The sequence below is a fragment of the Gossypium arboreum genome, chromosome 3 (genome assembly GCF_025698485.1).
Source record: "Gossypium arboreum isolate Shixiya-1 chromosome 3, ASM2569848v2, whole genome shotgun sequence".
Lineage (NCBI taxonomy): Eukaryota > Viridiplantae > Streptophyta > Magnoliopsida > Malvales > Malvaceae > Gossypium > Gossypium arboreum.
In genome coordinates, this window is record NC_069072.1 from 60,582,614 (window position 1) to 60,604,572 (window position 21,959).

Here is a 21,959-nt window from a genome sequence, read left to right on the forward strand (position 1 = left end):
GGCGAAATCTCAGTACCTTCTTCCATAGTGAGACCTTGAGAAAGACTAAGTCCCCCATAGAATATTCAATCTCTTTACGCTTCAGATCTGCATATGACTTTTGTCTATCTGATGCTACCTTTAGTCGATCCCAAATTAGCTTAACATTTTGCTCAGAATCGAAAATCAATTCAGGGCCTAAAACACGCCGCTCACCCAATTCAGTCCAACATGATGGAGTACGACACCTACGACCATATAGTGCCTCGTAGTGTAACATCCCAAAATAGGGCCTAAGGGGAACAGTGGTTGAAACCACGAATCTGAGATAGAAAAGTTTATTCCAATTAATTTTTATAATTTATTGAGTGATTAGATGCATGTGTTAGAGTATCGATGGAAAATTTTATAGATAGCATGCTTAACTTGCCTACTAGGGCTTAATTGTAAAAGTTGATAAATATGAGTTTTACAAGGCATGGAATTGGTAAGTTTTACAAGGAAAGGAAATCATGTAAGACCATGTCAAGACATGGCATTGATAAACTACTATAAGGAAAAGATCCCATTTAAGACCATGCCTGAGTTCATAAGGCAAGGATACCACGTAAGACCATGTCAAGACATGGAAATTTTAAGTTTAAAAAGGAAAGGTAGTCGTGTATCCTTAGTATACCAAATGGTTCAACGGAAAATTCAAAGAGTGTACCAAAGGGAAGGTAAGATAAGTCCATGTTCGAAAGGTTCATGTTATCTTGATAATTCATTTAGAATGTTGTTAATTATTTACATACAAACTTACTAAGATTTATGCTTACTCCCTTTCTTTTCTCTCTTTTTTTATAGTATCACAAAGCCAACTCAGAAAATCGTAAGGACGTCAGAGATTGCCTCACACTATCAACGAGTTATCTCGGTATTTTATGACTAGAAATACTTTAAGTTATGACATGTATAGGGACTTGGCTATTTTGTGTGTATGTCGTTATGATATGATTAAAGAATGGCATGTGAATACTTGGTAATCATTAGCTTATGATATAGCTAAATAAGAACATGTTTTGGTATTATGTATACCTAAATGTTGTTTGATGCAAAGAAACTAAGAAAGAGTAAGAGTTGGCCATGGAACAGTTAGGAAACAGCAGCAGTGATGTGGTTTTGAAAAATCACTAAAAATTGTATAAATGGAATTAAATGGTGAACAAGGTATAGAATTAAATCTTATTGAGTCTATTTTTATAGGAAATAAATAGAGCAAGTAAAGGAAGTCTATATTCTGGGATATTTAAATTTCTATAAGACTGGTTAGAGTGACGTCGTGATCCCCTGTTCCAAATTTTGGAAATCACTAGAAATTGTACAAAACGAATTATAAGTCAAAGTTTATATGTGTAGATTGCTTTTTGAGTATTTTTTTCATTAGAAACAAACAAAAACATTATCCAATTTCTGTATAATGAGATAATCAATTTTTAGTGAAGAGAGGTCAAGTCCGCTAAACTGAGAAACAGGAACATTTAATGAATAAACTGTACAAATTGGCCAAACCAAAAATTTTGGAATAATTATGGTAAGAATACATATGATTCTAATTTCAGGGAAAATTTACAGATGTAAATTTTGATTTCGTAACTCAAGTTATAATTAATTTAGTGACTGTTACGCAGATGAACAATTTTATTATGAATAGTGAAATAAATTGTTTTGATTTGTGTAAGTAATCGAAAAACTTTTAATGTTCCCAGTTTGGTCCCGAACCGTTCCAATTGCATGTTTTAGGGCCTCGAAGGCCCTTTTTATAGATTTATTGGATGAATGTGAGCAAATTAATTTTTTTTAAAGTAATTTTTTTTATGCCCCGAACAAGTAAGATAAGTCTGGTAACGCCTCGTACTCGACTTCGGCAACGATCATGGGTAAGGGGTGTTACATTTATTGGTATCAGAACAAGATTTTAGTCTATTCTCGAAATATTCAGTATGAGTAAGAGTCTAGTTATACATTCCATACTTATATTTTGATAGTGTGACAACTCCTGACAATTTTAAAATGTTTTTCTTTTATAGTTATGGATCCCGAACGAGTTGGTGCAGATGTTGTAGAAAGTAAAGCGCCCTCTCCCGTAGAAGGGACGATGCCACCTGATAGTAGTGAAAGGCCCGTTATAGTTAGTCAGGGAGGAGGGGCTCGAGAAACCTTCTTCCAAGCTATGAATGAATGGTTTGCCGAGTTAAGTCCAATTCGAAAAAGGCCAATTTGGAGGGTTTCTAGGCATTCCAAAGCCTATAAATACGCACTAGAGGAGGAGAAAAGGGGAGACAGAGAAGAGGGGAAAGCCGATTGATTTATCTCAGAAGCCAGATTCATCATCAAGACTAATGATCTCTCCTCAATTCCCCTTCAGGAGTTTTGGGTTTTCTTTATGTTTTGTATTCTTTATTCTTCTGAGATGTTTTCTTATTTAGTTATGAACTAAATCCCCTAAATACCTAAGGGGAATGAAACCTAAGACGAATCTTGTTATTATTTTCTGAATCGTATGATAAATATTTAACTTGTTCTTAATTATGTATTCTTAATTCTTGTTTTGATATCCCAGATCTTGATTCAAGACACGCTCTTATTCAGAGGAGGAATAGACCCTGTCTAAGAGTACATTTTCCATAATTAAGCGGAGTTGATTGCGCGCCTAGAAATAGGGTGACAAGATTTTGTCGGATTAGGGTGAAACCTAATAAGGGGATCCATAGATTGAGTTAATGAAACCCTAGAGTGTTAATTAGAGAAAAGTCTCGGTTATTCAATCTAGGATTAGACGTTATTAGTCTTGAATAGGGATAATAATATAACTTAGGATCTCTACGAACAACTTGAATGAATAAATTGTCCGATTCAGAGGCAGAATAACAAGTAAAGACTATGTGGATTTTTCCTTAGGTATTGTCTCAAGTCAATCGATTTTCCCAAAAGCAATTCTCCTATTCTTTTCTCTGTGCGTTCTCAGTTTAAATAATTAGTTAATTAAAATAAACCCTTTTATTCTTAGGCTAGATAATAAAAAGATAGTTATTACTAGTACTTTTGGCTCCCTTGGGTACGATATCCTGGTCTTGCCATTACTATACTATTGTTCAATAGGTGCGCTTGCCTTTTCGTCGTGATAATAGTTAGTCTAGGTTTGATCTTCATTACAAATATTTATTACTTGTTACGAATCATGCGATCATATGCCCTAGCAGAAAAGATTGGTCTCAAGGGCTCGATGATGCATTATGGGCCTATCGAACAACATTTAAGACACCGTTAGGAATAACTCCTTATCAGTTAGTCTTTGGAAAGGCATGTCATTTGCCATTAGAGTTGGAGAATAGAGCTCACTAGACTTTGAAGCAGTTAAATTTTGATCTTAAGCAAGCCGGTGAAAGAAGGATGTTGCAACTTGATAAGTTACAAGAGCGGAGGTTGTTTTCCTATGAGAATGCCAACATGTAAAGAAAGATCAAAGAGATGGCATGATAGTCATATACAACCTCGCGAGTTTAAAGAAGGTTAGAAGATTTTGTTGTTTAATTCAAGGTTGAAGTTATTTCCCGGGAAGCTTAAATCCCGATGGAAAGGACCCTATACCATCTACTGAGTTTATCCTTATGGAGCTATTGAATTATATGACAATTATGGAGGTATGTTTAAAGGTAATGGTCAGCGTTTCAAACACCACTGGGATGGTGAAGTTGAGCGAGTTGAATCCTCGTTCAAATTAACAGACCCTTAATTTTTCATGAACTTGTATTATAAATAAATAATTAATTGAGACTTAATTTCTTAACTTATTACATTTAATTAATTCTATCTAAGGAGATTGGAACTTAAACGAGACCACTGTGACCCCTCCAACCTTTACTTGGAATTAGTTTAATGTAATTTGTTAAGAAGAAATTTTCTAATTAAGATTTAAATTTTTTAATTTTCATTTGTTCTATTTAAATTTTAAATTTTATGTTAATAAAGGGGTCAAATTTGCCCCAAGTACTAATCAATTTTTTTTAGTAAGTTTGTAGATACAGTCTGAGTTTGAGGCCTAAGATAACAAAAAGAAGAAAAAAATCCACACTTTGCCACCACCCTAATTACTTGCCACCCAAGTAACCCTAATTTAGCTAAATTGTCACTACATGTTGCCCTAATTCTTCTCTATATAAACCTCTCTCCATTCTACTAATTTTCATATCCCTCAAAGTAATTTGCTTAAGCCTAAAAATCTCTAAAAATCTTTTTTTTTTGTCAACCTCAAATCTCAAAAGAAACCCTAGTTCTCTTCCCTTTTTGCGGAAACCATCTACTTCCACCGTAAGAAAATTACCAAAGCGTCATCATTGCTACCGCAGATCACTGTTATTGCCACTGCACACAACCATTGCTGTTACACGCCATCGTTGTCACCGCACTATTCTTGCCATCGCAAGATTTTTGTCGTAGCAAGTCGTTACCACTTTGCCTATTTCTTTTTTTCCCTTGTCCAGAAACTTTTCCAATTTTCAAGAAAAGATACCATGTCTCATAAAAGAACTAGATCTTCAAAAACTACTCTTGAAAACCCAATTTTGATCGATGAAGAAGTGAAAGAGAGATTTGATTCAATTTTCAAGCATCAACCCATGATGTCGGAAAAAGGTTTTGACTTGAAATTATACACAACAATGCACAAATATAGATATTTAAAATTTTGGGACATTACAACTCAACCCTCCTCAAAGAAAATTTTGGCCTCGAAATTTACCTAATCAGAAGAGATGAGGGTATTGTTGTTGTATCGCCTCCTTGGGTTTCCACATGGCTTATTCAGAACTGTGATTATGCCATAATAACTTAACCAATGGAACCGACTTTCTTCTCAGAACCTTTACATCACGATCTATGATTTGCATTGGTTCTTCCTCAAATGTCAGATCTAGCCTAACCTCAACCTCCTCAGTCGAGTAAATGTGAGCAGGATTAGAGCGATATCGCCTCAGCATGGAGACGTGAAATACATCATGAATTCAGTGTAACTCTGAAGGTAACTCAAGTTGATAGGAGATCGGTCCCACACATTTTAGTATACGGTATGGCCCAATGAACCTAGGGCTTAACTTACCCTTCTGGCGAAATCTCAGTACCTTCTTCCATAGTGAGACCTTGAGAAAGACTAAGTCCCCCATAGAATATTCAATCTCTTTATGCTTCAGATCTGCATATGACTTTTGTCTATCTGATGCTACCTTTAGTCGATCCCAAATTAGCTTAACATTTTGCTCAGAATCGAAAATCAATTCAGGGCCTAAAACACGCCGCTCACCCAATTCAGGTCCAACATGATGGAGTACGACACCCACGACCATATAGTGCCTCGTAGTGTAACATCCCAAAATAGGGCCTAGGGGAACAAAGTGGTTGAAACCACGAATCGAGATAGAAAAGTTTATTCAAATTAATTTTTATAATTTATTGAGTGATTAGATGCATGTGTTAGAGTATCGATGGAAAATTTTATAGATAGCATGCTTAACTTGCCTACTAGGGCTTAATTGTAAAAGTTGATAAATATGAGTTTTACAAGGCATGGAATTGGTAAGTTTTACAAGGAAAGGAAATCATGTAAGACCATGTCAAGACATGGCATTGATAAACTACTATAAGGAAAAGATCCCATTTAAGACCATGCACGAGTTCATAAGGCAAGGATACCACGTAAGACCATGTCAAGACATGGAAATTTTAAGTTTAAAAGGAAAGGTAGTCGTGTATCCTTAGTATACCAAATGGTTCAACGGAAAATTCAAAGAGTGTACCAAAGGGAAGGTAAGATAAGTCCATGTTCGAAAGGTTCATGTTATCTTGATAATTCATTTAGAATGTTGTTAATTATTTACATACAAACTTACTAAGATTTATGCTTACTCCCTTTCTTTTCTCTCTTTTTATAGTATCACAAAGCCAACTCGAGAAAATCGTAAGGCGCCGAGATTGCCTCACACTATCAACGAGTTATCTCGGTATTTTGTGACTAGAAATACTTTAAGTTATGACATGTATAGGGACTTGGCTATTTTGTGTGTATGTCGTTATGATATGATTAAAGAATGGCATGTGAATACTTGGTAATCATTAGCTTATGATATAGCTAAATAAGAACATGTTTTGGTATTATGTATACCTAAATGTTGTTTGATGCAAAGAAACTAAGAAAGAGTAAGAGTTGGCCATGGAACAGTTAGGAAACAGAAGCAGTGATGTGGTTTTGAAAAATCACTAAAAATTGTATAAATGGAATTAAATGGTGAACAAGGTATAGAATTAAATCTTATTGAGTCTATTTTTATAGGAAATAAATAGAGCAAGTAAAGGAAGTCTATATTCTGGGATATTTAAATTTCTATAAGACTGGTTAGAGTGACGTCGTGATCCCCTGCTCCAAATTTTGGAAATCACTAGAAATTGTACAAAACAATTATAAGTCAAAGTTTATATGTGTAGATTGCTTTTTGAGTATTTTTTCATTAGAAACAAACAAAAACATTATCCAATTTCTGTATAATGAGATAATCAATTTTAGTGAAGAGAGGTCAAGTCCGCTAAACCGAGAAGCAGGGACATTTAATGAATAAAGCTGTACAAATTGGCCAAACCAAAAATTTTGGAATAATTATGGTAAGAATATATATGATTCTAATTTCAAGGAAAATTTACAGATGTAAATTTTGATTTCGTAACTCAAGTTATAATTAATTTAGTGACTGTTACGCAGATGAACAATTTTATTATGAATAGTGAAATAAATTGTTTTGATTTGTGTAAGTAATCGAAAAAATTTTAATGTTCCCAGTTTGGTCCCGAACCGTTCCAATTGCATATTTTAGGGCCTCGAAGGCCCTTTTTATAGATTTATTGGATGAATGTGAGCAAATTAATTTTTTTTAAAGTAATTTTTTTTATGCCCCGAACAAGTAAGATAAGTCTGGTAACGCCTCGTACTCGACTTCAGCAACGATCATGGGTAAGGGGTGTTACATTTATTGGTATCAGAACAAGATTTTAGTCTATTCTCGAAATATTCAGTATGAGTAAGAGTCTAGTTATACATTCCATACTTATATTTTGATAGTGTGACAACTCCTGACAATTTTAAAATGTTTTTCTTTTATAGTTATGGATCCCGAACGAGTTGGTGCAGATGTTGTAGAAAGTAAAGCGCCCTCTCCCGTAGAAGGGACGATGCCACCTGATAGTAGTGAAAGGCCCGTTATAGTTAGTTAGGGAGGAGGAGCTCGAGAAACCTTCTTCCAAGCTATGAATGAATGGTTTGCCGAGTTCGTTCGTACGAATTTGGCTATTAGACCTCCACCCTCTCATGATCCTTAGACTACCCATGTAGCTTCCCCAGTCACAGATACAGTCAGAAGAGAGAAGCCACCAGTTGATTAAATTAGAAAACAAGGGGCCGAAGAGTTTCGGGCTACTAAAGATGACGATGCAGTGAAGGCTAAATTTTGGCTCAAGAATACTATCAGGGTCTTTAATGAGTTATCCTGCAAACCTGAAGAGTGCATGAAGTGTTTTGTATCACTTTTACGAGACTCGGCCTACCATTGGTGGAAGACACTTGTGTCAGCAATACCGAAAGAGAGGGTTACTTGGGATTTCTTTCAGGAAGAGTTCCGTAAGAAATACATTAGTCAAAGGTTCATCGACCAAAAAAGAAAAGAATTCCTTGAACTAAAGCAGGTAAGATGACAGTGACTGAATATGAATGTGAATTTGTCAGACTCAGTAATTATGCTCGAGAGTGTGTGTCTACTGAAGCTATCATGTGCAAGAGATTTGAAGATGGAATCAATGATGATATTCAACTGTCAATCGGTGTTTTAGAAATAAAAGAGTTCATCATTTTAGTTGAAAGAGCTTGTAAGGTAGAGGAGTTGTGAAAGGAAAGGGTAAAGCTGAAATTGAGATGCAAGGCATGAAGAAAAGACATATGAGCAAGTTGTTTCAGTCTACATCAAGAGGCCTAGAGAGTTCTCTACGAGATCTAATTTTTCAGCAAGGTATTCTAGCTGAAACAGAGGTAGAAGATTTATGGGTAAGAAAGCTCAGACCACTTCAATTGCGAGTGTTAGCAGTATTCAGCCTGTAGACCCAAGTGTCCTCCATGTGGTCGACATCATCCAGGTCAATGTCGAGCAATTGAGACTAGTTTTTTTCGATGTGGTGCATCGAATCATTCCATTCGAGAGTGTCCTTAGATGGTTAAGAGAGAAGTAATACTGAGTGTAAGATCATGCAATGCCCTCGTTAGAAGCAGACCTCAGAGAAGTTCGGGAATATGGGTAGGTAGAGGTGCATCTAGAGATTTAGTAGCAAGACCATATGTTAGAGCACCTGCAAGGACCTATGCTATCCGTGCTCATGAAGAGGCATCCTCCCCCGATGTAATTACGGGTACATTTTCTCTTCATGATGTTAATGTTATTGCTTTAATTGATCCGGGTTCGACCCATTCCTATGTTTGCATGAAATTGGTACCTAGTATGAACATGTCCATAGAGTCTATGGAGTTTGTGATTAAAGTATCGAATCCATTGGGTCAGTATGTATTAGTAGACAAAGTATGTAAAAATTTCCCTTTGATGATTAGAGGTTACTGTTTTCCAGCCGATCTCATGCTATTTCTATTTGATGAGTTTGATGTGATTCTTGGTATGGATTGGTTGACTGCGCATGACATGATAGTGAATTGTGGAAAGAAATTTATTGAGTTGAAATACGAAAATGGTGAAATTCTTCGGGTTAATTTAGATGAGTCAAATAGTTCAATTGCCATGATTTCTGTTATGTCTACTAAAAAATGCTTGAGAAAAGGATATGAAGCTTATCTTGCTTTTGTGTTGAAAATTAAATATCCAGACTTGAAAATTGAATCAGTGCTTATGGTATGTGAGTTTCTTGATGTGTTTCCAGAAGAACTACTAGGTTTGCCTCCTATCGGAGAAGTTGAGTTTGGTATTGAATTGGTTCCGGGTAAAACACTCATTTCTATTGCTCCTTATAGAATGGCTCCAATGGAATTGAGAGAATTGAAAGTTCAGTTGTAGGAACTAACAGAGAAAGGCTTTGTAAGACCTAGTTGTTCACCATGGGGTGCACCAGTGCTCTTTGTGGAAAAGAAAGATGGTTCGATGAGATTGTGCATAGATTATCGACAACTTAACAAGGTGACTATTAAGAATAAGTATCCACTGCCTAGAATTGATTATTTGTTTGATCAATTAAATGGAGCTACTGTGTTCTCCAAGATAGATTTGAGTTCCAAATATTATCAGTTGTGAGTTTAAGAGTCAGATGTTCTAAAGATTGCTTTCGGAATAGGTATGGCCATTATGAGTTCCTTGTGATGCCATTTGGCATGACTAATGCTCCTTCCATTTTCATGGACTTAATGAATCGAATTTTCAGACCTTACTTGGATAAAATTGTAGTTCTGTTCATTGATGGTATCTTGATTTATTCTCATGATAAGACTGAGCATTTAAAGCATTTGAGAACAGTTTTACAGACTTTGTGTGATAGCCCTAAAGTGACCCTAGTAGGAAAGCGGTTTCGGGACTGCTAAATCGAGTCACTAAATTATTTGAAAATGATATTTATTGTTTAAAATAAATGTGTGAAAATTTTAAGCTTCGATTTAGTAAATTGCATGTGAATTTAGTCAATAGGACTTATGTGTGACACTTTTGAAATGTGATAGATCAAAACATAAGGACCTATTAGTGCATGTTGAAAAAGGGGGGGACTTGCATGTCAATTTTCCCCCCCATCTAGTAGTGGCCGGCCATGACATTAGGGTGGACAAAGGATGATGGGCAAAACATGTCATAGACATGTTGTGTTGGTGCATCATGGGAGGAAACAATAAAATAAAGTTAGTAATAAAGAAATGGGAAAAAAAAAGAAAGGAGAAAGAAAATGATGAAAACAAAAGAAAAAAAAAGTGTCCATCCTTTTTCATTCTTCTTGACCGAAAATTCAAAAGAAAGAAGGGAGGAAATGTTGAAGAGATTCGCCATGCTTGTAGCTAGGTGAAGGTAAGTTTGATGTTGTGCCATGAGATTCATGCATGTTTTTTTGTTAGCTTGAGTTCTAACTAGCCCATGGTTCAAATCTTTACTATGTCATGGAGATGATATTCGGCTAAGGTGGATTTGTGTTGATGTTATTTGCATGCTAAAAGTGAAGCTTGTAATGATGCATGTGATGGTGGATTGATGACTCTTGAATCTCCTTTTAGCATCCTTGAGTGAGACATTAAGTTCCTTGTTCAACCATGACCAAAATTGAAATGGTATCGTGTTGTAATGCATTCCGCCATGGTAGGAAGTAGAAGAGAAATATGTTGTTGTTCACGTTATTGGAAGAGAAATGGTAGTAAGGTGAAGTGCAAATGCTAGTGTTTGATTTACTTGTGTATATGTGTGTATTAGCCAAGTTTTGAACTTGAAACAAAATGGTGTTTAGTCAATACAAGTGACCATACTTGTAGAATGTATTAAGTGTTGCAATCAGCCCCAACATAGACATGTATGTTCGGCCACATGAATGAGTACATGAGTTGATGTGTATGTTCGGCCATAGGTAGCCTATTGATGGCTTTAGCTTGACTTAGAAAATTCGGCTAAGGGGGAAATATTAGCTAGTATGTTGAATTCGATTCGTGATTTCATACATATGTGACTCTAATGTCTAATGTATATATCGGCTAAGTACCTTGAGCTTCTCTTTTGATGTTCGAATGAATTGTATTAAATTGCTTGATGTGATTAAAAATGCGTATGATCATTGTGTATTTGAGCTAAAAGGTGGCCATATGACCTATCAAACTCCTTGTCATATTCGGCCATAAGCTAGCAAAATGAGACTTTAATAAGTTAAATTTGTTTGAATTAGCTCAAGAGCTTAGAGGACCACAGTTGGATAAGGGAAAGGAAAAAGTGTTCGAATAGCCGTTGAAGCCGTTCGACAACATCCGAGGTAAGTTTTCGAGTAACGGAACTTAGATTATGATTTGATTAGACAATGTTTTAAGCAAATCAAAATCATGCTCTTTGTGTGTGTGGCTATTGAGGCGAAATTGCAAGTGTGATAAGTGCCTTGTGTTAGAGTTTTGCTAACAAAAATGAAATACGAATGTGTCATGATTTATTGATAAATGTGCATGGTTATTCGAATGATGTCCGGGCTAAGTACCGAAGGCTTTGTGCTAAGTGACTAAATCCGGACTAAGATCCGAAGGCATTTGTACGAGTTACTAATTCCGTGCTAAGCCCGAAGGCATTGTGCGAGTTACTAAATCCGGGTTAAGTCCCGAAGGCATTTGTGCGAGTTACTATAACCGAGCTATGTCTCGAAGGCATTTGAACGAGTAGCTATATCCAGTTAAATTCCGAAGGTACGTGATTCGGGAATGATTGATCTTGCTGTAAAAATTTCAGCTAATACGCTTGTAGAATCCCAACAATGAGGTATGTTTCGTATGTGCTTTGAATTAGTTGAGCCCTTACAAATAAGTATTCGCTCAGTTGATAAATGAGCTACCGGCCTTTGGCTAAGTTGATCTTTGTGTATGAATATAAGGGTTGGTAATGTGAAGTAAGTATGATATTGAGAATTTGTGCATATAAAATTATCTGTTTAGCTACATGAATGCTATACTTTGGTTGTGTCTAAATTCATAACTCAACTTACTAAGCATTAAATGCTTACTCCATTTCTTTGATCCTCTGTTTTATAGATTTTGGTTCGTCAGCTATCAGACTCGGGATTTTGAAGTTGAAGTCGCCCACACTATCAAAGCTCCTTTTGGTATACTTTTGGTTGAATTTTGAAATGGCATGTATAGGACTACCCTTCTTGTTATTGGTCACATACCCCTTTGGTTTTGTATAAATTTGGATAGCCATGCGAAAATGGCTTATATACACTTTGGGCATGGTATTATAATCATTTGTATGCTGATCATTAAGAGGTATGGAAATGTTTGGAAACGATTAGCCATTGGGATGGTTAATCATGATCATATTTTGTGCTATATATGTAAAAGGGCTAGTTGAATCATGGAAACTATGAAATAGGTAAAGCCTACCTTAAAGACAGATGCTGACAGCTGCAGTGACGTGGATGTGAAAAATCACTAAAAATAGTACGAATGGAATTAAATAGTGAATAAATTATGTAAACGAACCTTGACGAGTCTATTTTCATAGGAAAGTAACGAAACAATCATATGAACAGTATGTTAAGAGATATTTAAGTTTTTGTAAGACAGGGCCAGAACGGCTTCTGGAGTCCCTATTCCGAATTTGGAAATTCATTATAAATATACCAGAGATAATTAGAAGTCATTTCATATATGTACAGATTCCTTTTCGAGTCTAGTTTCTGTAGAAACAAACGGCATCAGTATTGAAGCCCTGTACAGGGAGATATCCAAGTCGTAATGCGTAAAGGTCAGTGTAGTCGATCCCTGTAACATGGGGGACTTTAACTAATAAACTATACTAATTGGGCCGATCAAAAAATTCTAGAAAACAATTTGTAGATGCATATATGAGTATAGTTTCAGGAAAAAATCACGAAACTGATTTTCGAGTTGTGGAGCTCAAGATATGATTTTTAAGGTGTCAGTGAAACAGTTAGCCGGCTGTCTGGAAATTTTTAAAATGAACTGTGCAAGTAAGTGGATTAAGCCCGTTAACCCCTCGTGTCCGACTCCGGCAACAGTCTCGGGTACGGGGTGTTACACTTTGAGAGATAATCAGCTTTATGCCAAGTTTAGCAACAGTGAGTTCTGGTTACAGGAAGTTGGTTTTCTTGGAAATATAGTCTCAGGTGGACGATTTGTAGAGGTATTTTCCATGATAGCTACTCCATTAACAAGATTGCTACAGAAAGATGTCAAGTTTGAATGGACTGAAAAGTGTCAGCAGAGTTTTGAAAAGTTAAAGGCATTGTGGACTGAAGCTTCTATCTTAGTAACCAGAACCGGGTAAAGAGTTTGTGATTTATAGTGATGCGTCCTTGAATGGACTAGGCTATGTACTTATGCATGAAGGAAAGGTAATTGCTTATGCCTCTAGACAGCTAAAGCCACATGAGAAAAATCATCCTATACATGATTTAGAACTAGCTGCCATTGTATTTGCATTGAAAATCTAGAGACATCACTTGTGTGGTGAGAAGTGCTAAATATTTACTGATCATAAAAGTTTGAAATACTTGATGACTCAGCAAGATTTGAACTTGAGGCAAAGAAGATGGCTAGAGCTGATTAAATATTATGAACTAGTGATCGATTATCACCCGGGTAAGGCAAACGTAGTTGTTGATGCTTTGAGTAAAAAATCTTTATTTGCATTAAGAGCTTTGAACACTAGTTTAACCTTATCAGATGATGGTTTTATCTTAGCTGAATTAAGAGCTAAGCCAATGTTTCTTGAAGAAATTTGTGAAGTTCAGAAAGATGACAGTGAGTTGTAAGCCAAAAGAGCTCAGTGTGAGTCGGGTATAGAGTCAGATTTTTAGATCAGTTCTGATGATTGTTTAATGTTCAAAAATTGGATATGTGTACCAAAGATTGATGATCTTATTCGAAAGATTATAGAGGAAGCACATAGCAGTTCTTTGTCTATTCTTTCAGGTAGTACAAAGATGTATAATGATTTGAAGAAAATGTATTGGTGGGTAGGAATGGGGAGAGATATCTCCGTGTTTGTTTCTAGATGCTTGATCTGTCAGCAGGTAAAAGCCGAACATTAGGTACCTTCAAGTTTATTGCAGCCTGTGTTAGTTCCTGAGTGGAAATGGGACCGAGTTGCCATGGATTTTGTGACAGGATTGTTGTTGACACTGAGAAAGAAAGATACAATATGGGTTGTGATTGATAAGCTAACGAAGTCGGCTTATTTTATTCTAGTTTGTATGGATTATTCACTTGACAAGTTGGCTGACTTGTATATTTCAGAGATAGTCAGACTACATGGAGTACCGTTAGCGATTATTTCAGATAGAGACCTGAGATTCACTTCACGGTTTTGGAAGAAGTTACAAGAAGCTTTGGGTACAAAGTTGAGTTTTAGTATAGGTTTCCATCCTCAGACCGATGGTCAGTCAGAGAGAGTTATTCACACACTCGAGGATATGCTCAGAAGTTGTGTCTTAAAAGTTCAAGGTAGTTGGGAGAAATATTTGCCGTTGGTAGAGTTTGCTTATAATAATAGTTACCAGTCGAGTTTGAAAATGGCACCTTATGAAGCTTTGTATGGACGTAAATGTCGCACACCTTTGTATTGGACAGTGCTTAAAGAAAATCAGATTTACGGGGTTGATTTAGTTAAAGAAATCGAAGAGAAAGTGAAAGTTATCAGAGATTGCTTGGAAGCAGCTTCAGATAGACAGAAGTCTTATGCAGACTTGAAAAGAAAATAGATTGAGTATCAAGTTGGTGACAAAGTGTTCTTGAAAGTATCCCCGTGGAAGAAAGTCTTTAGATTTGGCAAGAAAGGCAAACTAAGTCCACGTTTTATTGGACCGTTTGAGGTGACTAAAAACGTTGGACCATTAGCATATCGGTTAGCTTTTCCGCCAGAGTTAGAGAAGATTCATGATGTGTTCCATGTGTCTATATTACGTCGTTACTGTTCTGATCCTTCACATGTGATTTCACAAATAGAGGTTGAGATGCAGCAATATATGACTTATGGTGAAAAACTGGGAAAGAATTTAGCTCGAGAGGTCAAGCAAATAAGGAACAAAAGTATTGGACTTGTTAAAGTATTATGGAATAGGCATGGGGTAGACGAGGCTACATAGGAGCTTAAAGAGGTTATGTGAAAACAATATCCAAATCTTTTCACAGGTAAGATTTTCGATGATGAAAACCCCTAAAGGGGGAAGAAATGTAACATCCCCAAATAGGGCCTAACCGGAACAGTGGTTACGAAACTATGAATCTGAGATAGAAAAGTTTATTCTGATTAATTTTTATAATTTACTGAGTGATTAGATGCATGCGTTGGAGTACTGATAGAAAATTTTATAGATAGCATGCTTAATTTGCCTACTAGGGCTTAATTGTAAAAGTTGATAAATATGAGTTTTAGATGCAAAAAGATTAAATTGAAGAGTATAATTGAAGTAGAGGTCCTTAAATGGTAATTAGACCATTAGGTTTTCATGGACAAAAATTGACATACATAGATAAAAATAACTAAAGTTTTAATGAAGCGTATTTTAGTCATTTGGTAATTAAAAGATTAAAAAACGAAAAAAGATGGCAAAATTTTCCCATCTTCTTCATTAGGCCAAAATTTCAAGGGTTCTTCATAGCCAGGGTTTTTTCAAGCTTCCAAGCTTCATAGTAAGTGATTCTAAGCCCCGTTTTTAATGTTTTTTACGTTTTTGAAGTTCCGGTAACTTGATTTAGCTTATACTAGCAATAATTTAACCTAGGGTTCATATTTGGAAAAATAACCGTAGGTGAAATGTGTTTATTTTGATGTTTTATGGTAGAATATGAAGCTTCAAATTATGTTAAACAACTTGAGCTAAGCGATTTTAAGCGAAAACGAGTAAAACGTCATAATCGGTAAAAATACATAATGGTCATAAGTACATGTTAGAGTGGGAATTTGATGTTGCTGTAGGTAAATAAATGACCAGCATGTCATAAAACATAAGAATTAGGGATAAAGTTTCATTTCCGAGCCTTGGGGCAAAAGTGTAAATATGCAAAAGTTTAGGGGTAAAATCGTAGTTTTGCCAAAGTTAGAGTTAAGGACTTTTTGATAAATGTGAATATTAAATAAGTTAAATTTGCTATTACAGATCAAGAAGAACGAAATTCGGGGTTAGACCGAGGAAAGAAAAAGATTGAGGAGTAAATCAAAACATTTGATCGTATTTTGTATCGAGGTAAGTTTGTAGTAAATAAATGCAATGTTTTATTATTTATAATTAATGATGTTATTTTTTAGCATCTATATATTAATTTTGTATTATTCCTTGATGATTCAAGTAAGAATTGACGAAGAAATGATACTTAAAAGTCCCGGTTGAACCTTGGGAATGTGTAGGATACAAATGTCATGATATTAGGGTTTAAGGATACCAAGTAAGACCATGACAAGGCATGGCATTAGTAAGTTTTACAAGGCAAGGAAATCGTGTAGGACATGTCAAGACATGGCATTGATAAACTACTATAAGGCAAAGATCCTATGTAAGACCATTCCAAGGCATGGCAATGGTGAGTTCATAACGCAAGGATACCACGTAAGACCATGTAAAGACATGGCAATGGTAAGTTTAAAAAGGAAAGGTACCCGTGTATCCTTAGTATTCCAAATGGTTCAACGGAAAATTCAAAGAGTATACCAAAGGGAAGGTAAGATAAGTCCATGTTTGAAAGGTTCATGTTATCTTTGATAATTCATTTAGAATGTTGTTATTTATTTACATGCAAACTTACTAAGATTTATGCTTATTCCCTTTCTTTTCTCTCTTTTTTTATAGTATCACAAAGTCAACTCGAAAAATCATAAGGACATCAGAGATTGCCTCACACTATCAACGAGTTATCTCGGTATTTTGTGACTAGAAATACTTTAAGTTATGACAAGTATAGGGACTTGTTTTGTGTGTATGTCCTTATGATATGACTAAAGAATGGCACATGAATACTTGGTAATGATTAGCTTATGATATAGCTAAATAAGAACATGTTTTTGTATTATGTATGCCTAAATGAGGTTTGATGGAAAGAAACTAAGAAAGAGTAAGAGTTGATCATGGAACAGTTAGGAAACAACAGTAGTAACGTGGTTTTGAAAATCACTAAAATATGTATAAATGGAATTAAATGGTGAATGAGATATAGAATTAAAGATTGTTGAGCCTACTTTTATAGGAAAAAAATAGAGCAAGTAAAGGAAGTCTATATCCTTAGATAAATTTTTTTTTGTAAGATTGGATTAGAGTGACTTCGTGTTCCCCTATTCCAATTTTGGAAAATCACTAGAAAGTTTACAAAAAGAATTATAAGTCAAGTTTTATATGTCTAGATTCTTTAGTGAGCCTATTTTTATTAGAGACAAACAGAGACATTATATGATTTCTTTATAATGAGATAATTGATTTTTAGTAAAGAGAGGTCAGATCCGCTAAACTGTGACACAAGGGAACATTTAATGAATAAACTGTACAAATTGGCCAAACCAAAAATTTTGAAAATTTTATGGTAAGAAGATATATGAGTCTAGTTTCAGGTAAATTTTATGGATTTAAATTTTGAGTTTTTTAACTCGAGTTATAATTAATTTAGTGACTATTACACAGATGGACAGTTTTATTATGAATAGTGAAATAAATTGTTTTGATTTGTGTAAGTAATCGAAAATTTTTTAATTTTCCCGGTTTGGTCCTGAACCATTCCAATTGCACGTTTTAGGGCCTCGAGGGCCCTTTTTAAAGATTTATCGAATGAATGTGAGCGAAATAATTTTTTTTAAAGTAATTTTTTTCGCCCTGAACAAGTAAGATAAGTTTGGTAACGCCTAGTCCTCGACGCCGGGGACGATCTCGGGTAAAGGGTGTTACACGTATGGTGCCATTTGTATGCTAGCTTGATAGATATTGTTATACGGAAAATCTGCCAGTGGCAAGTAGCCCTCCCAACTGCCTCGAAAATCTATTACATAACTTCCTAACATGTCCTCCAGTATCTGAATCACCCTCTTTGACTGACGATCTGTCTGAGGATGGAATGCAGTACTGAAGTCCAATCTAGTACTTAGTGCCTCATGCAGCTTCTTCCAAAATCGAGATGTGAAGCGAGGGTCTCTTTTAGATATTATAGAGACCGGTACTCCATGCAGACGCACAATTTCTGACACATATAGCTTAGCCAGTTTCTACAGTGAGTAATCAGTACGAACCGGTATGAAATGAGTAGACTTGGTCAATCGATCCACGATGACCCATATCGCGTCCTTTTTAGAAGGCGTTAGGGGTATCCTACTAATGAAGTCCATGGTTACTCTTTCCCATTACCACATCAGAATATTAACTGGCTAAAGCAACCCAAAAGGAAACTGGTGTTCAACCTTAATCTGCTGGCAAGTTAGACATTTACCCACAAAGTCGGTCACATCATGCTTAAGCCCTAGCTACCAATATACCTCACGAAGATCTCTGTACATTTTATTTCCACCTGGGCTACTATGCACCTCACGCAGTATAGACTGCCTCAACTCAGTATCTTTAGGTACACAAATTTTGCCTCGGAAACAGAGTACCCCTTCACTATTCAGTCCAAAATCTAAAGTTTCCCCACTCTCTATCTGCCGAAATCGAGAACCTAGTGACTCATCCTCCAACTATTTACCCTTTATCTGATCAATCCATGACGATTTAACCTAAATTTAGGCCAACAAACTACCATTATCGAACAAGTTGAGACAAGCAAACATCGCTCTCAGATCAGTCACAGCCCTACGACTCAGTGCGTCGGCTACCATGTTAGCCTTACCCGGATGATATTTTATAACACCCCAAACCTAGCCTAGACATTAAGGCCGAACCTGGCGTGTCACATTGAAGTGTTTTCTGAAAACCATGTTTTCATTAAAACCCTTCTTAATATTTAAATAAAAACTTTTGGTCATTAAAACTTGTATAAAACCCCAGTTTACGTTAGTCTAATTTCAAAGCGTGGTTCATTGAAAAATACATAAATTTATTCCCAAAATCTCTCTTAATTGTAGAAGCTAGTTTTAAAAAAATTACTAAAACTTGATGTTAAAAAGTTAAGAAAATAAAGAAGCCCTATTTCAATCCAAATCAAAAACAAAGTGCTTAACTAAATAAACGAAATAGAAAAACATGTGCAGATGTGTGGCCGTCTCCGAGTCCCTCTACGACACCGATCCACCTAACGTTGAGGATTACCTGCATAGTTAATAAACAGGGTGAGTTTATGAAAACTCAATGTGTAATCCCCTTACTAGAGTAATAGTCACTATACGAAATGAAATAGAAGCGATGCAGGCTAGAGCCCATTAACGATGAATAAGATCTTGACCGATTCAGAGCATACGTGGGCCAAAGCCCATTACAACATCATTTGGGTCGTAGCCCATAACAGAATCAATTGGGCTTAGCCCAAACCAATAACAGAACAGAATGTGTGAATGCATGGATGCATGCTATCCTATCCAACCCTGCACTGGCCTCCGTCCAGCCCTGCACTACCTGTGGAGAATAACTCACCCACGCCATCCTTGCACTCCAGAATTAGCACCTATTGCGGCACTATATAGTATTTGTAGCAGAGCTGCCACTATATATACAGCATTAAGCCTTTAGTAACGGTCTTATTATTGGCACAAAGCCATCGATAATTGTATTATGTTAGGCACATAGCCATCAACTAAAGTAACATAACCGACATACAGCATTGGGTAAATGTGATTGACACATAGTCGTCAATAATCATATATTGGCACATAGCCTTAGGCAAATACGTTTGGCACACAACCATAATTAGGTTGGCATAGAGCCATATTTAGGTTGGCGCGAAGCCATAATCAGAATAATTGGCTTTAAGCCATCGGTAGCTGTATCATGTTAGGCACATAGCCATCAGCGATGGTAATATAGTCGACACACAGCCTCGGGTAAATATGATCAACGTAAAGTCATCAATAATCATATATTGGGCTTAAAAGCCACCAGTGGATCCACGGTCGTCAAGCAATCAAGCGATCCTCAATCGGTGGATCCACGGTTGTCAAGCAACCATGCGATCCTCAATTTCTTCCTCCGTTTCATAATCTCCACCCATGTGCAACATAATATTATATGAATGTAGCAAATATACACACGACATACAATATCATACAAATCACAGTCACAACAGTCCAATCACAGTCATACATTCTCAGCCAAAACATAGTCAAATCAATCAAATTGTATTATCAGTGAGTCATATACCCTAGAGAGGCAGAACGGTCTTTTTACCTAATAAGGGTATTTTAGTCCTTTCACCCTACAAGGGTGTTTTGGTAAATCTACAAACCAAGAGTATTTCGATAATTTTGGAAGCCAATGGTATTTATGCAATATTTCAAAGTCAAGGGTATTTCTGTAATTTTGTAAATTAAGGGTATTTCTATAATTTTCCAAATCAAGGGTATTTCGATAATTTTCGAAATCAGGGGTATTTTGGTAATTTTACAAATAGAGGGTATTTTAGTAATTTTACAAGTTAAGGGTATTTCGGTAATTTTACAAGTTGAGGGATTTCAGTAATTTCAAAAATCAGCAGTATTTTGGTAATTTTACAAATCAGGGGTATTTAGTAATTTTGTAAACCAAGGGTATTTTAGTAATTCTACCCTACAGGAGCATTTCAGTAATTCTATCCTACAGGGGCATTTCAGTAATTCTACCCTACAGGGGTATTTAAGTAATAGTAGCCTACAGATATGAGATTCACATAGTCCAATCCAATATTTACTACACAATCATACAATTTATCCACTTGGGCCTACATGGCCTATCCCGGCCCATCGTGGCCCAAAGCAACCTAAGCCCACGAGAGCACTGATGATGGCCTCAACCATCACATCAAAGCTCCCACACATGTGCTCGCACGCTCGTGTGGCTGCCATCGTCGTGTGACCGGCGTTTGTCATTCTACAGCTAGAGTAGTGCGAAATACACACCTGTTTACGAGAATGTGCTGAAGTAATAGCAAAATAAATACTCCACTGTACATCCCAAGACTTGAACCTCAAACCTCACAATTACACAACACGCCACCTTGCCACTCTACCACAGGCTCCTTTTGTGTCATATTTTATCCCCAATTAATTATAAGGTCTAAAGGCTAAAGTCTAGGTTCCCTTAAAAAAAAAAAACCAGAATAAATTGCAAGAGCCAAGGCTTGAACACAGGCTCCCATACAACCTTAATGACGCCCCAACCACTAGACCACATGCCTCATTGTGTCATTTATTTAACACAATAATTTAAAAGGCCTTCATCCAAGCATCCAGATTTTTATTCACTTAATTACCAAAATTTTTGCTAAAGCCCAAGTTTGAACCCAAGACTTTTCCAACTCCTCTCGGGACCCTTAACCACTTGAGCAGACTTTTAATTGTGTCATTTCCTTGCACAATTAAATACTTATATACAACCTCATTATGGACCCATACTCAAGGCACAATACTTCTAGGCCCAAATTCAGGGCGTTACATATTTGATCAAACAGTCATAGTCCTTAAGCAGCTCAATCCACCTACGCTGCCAAAGGTTTAGCTCTTTCTGAGTGAGGAGATACTTGAGGCTCTTATGATCCGTGTAAATGATACACCTCCACTGTAAAAGTAATGCCTCCAAATCTTCAGTGCGAAAGCCACTGCAGCCAACTCCAAGTCATGTGTCGTGTAGTTCGCTTCATGCGTCTGAAGTTGACGGAATGCATACGCCACTACCTTACCCTCTTGCATCAGCACACAACCCAAGCCAACACGTGATGCATCGCTGTAGATAGTGAATTCCTTCCCAGATTCTGGCTGTATTAAGATAGGGACCTCAGTCAGAACTTTCTTAAGTTTCTTAAAACTTTCCTGCTGCTTATCAGTCTAGTTAAACAGTACCCCTTTACGTAACAACTTAGTCAGAGGTGCAGCAATCAACAAAAACCCCTTAACAAACCGTCTATAATATCCTGCCAGACCTAGAAAACTTCGAATCTCAGACACCGACTTGGGCTGCTTCCAATCCAGAATAGCTTCAATTTCCAAGGATCAACCCTAATCCCCTCAGTCGATACTATGTAACCCAGAAAAGTCACCTCATGTATCCAGAATTCACATTTGTTGAAT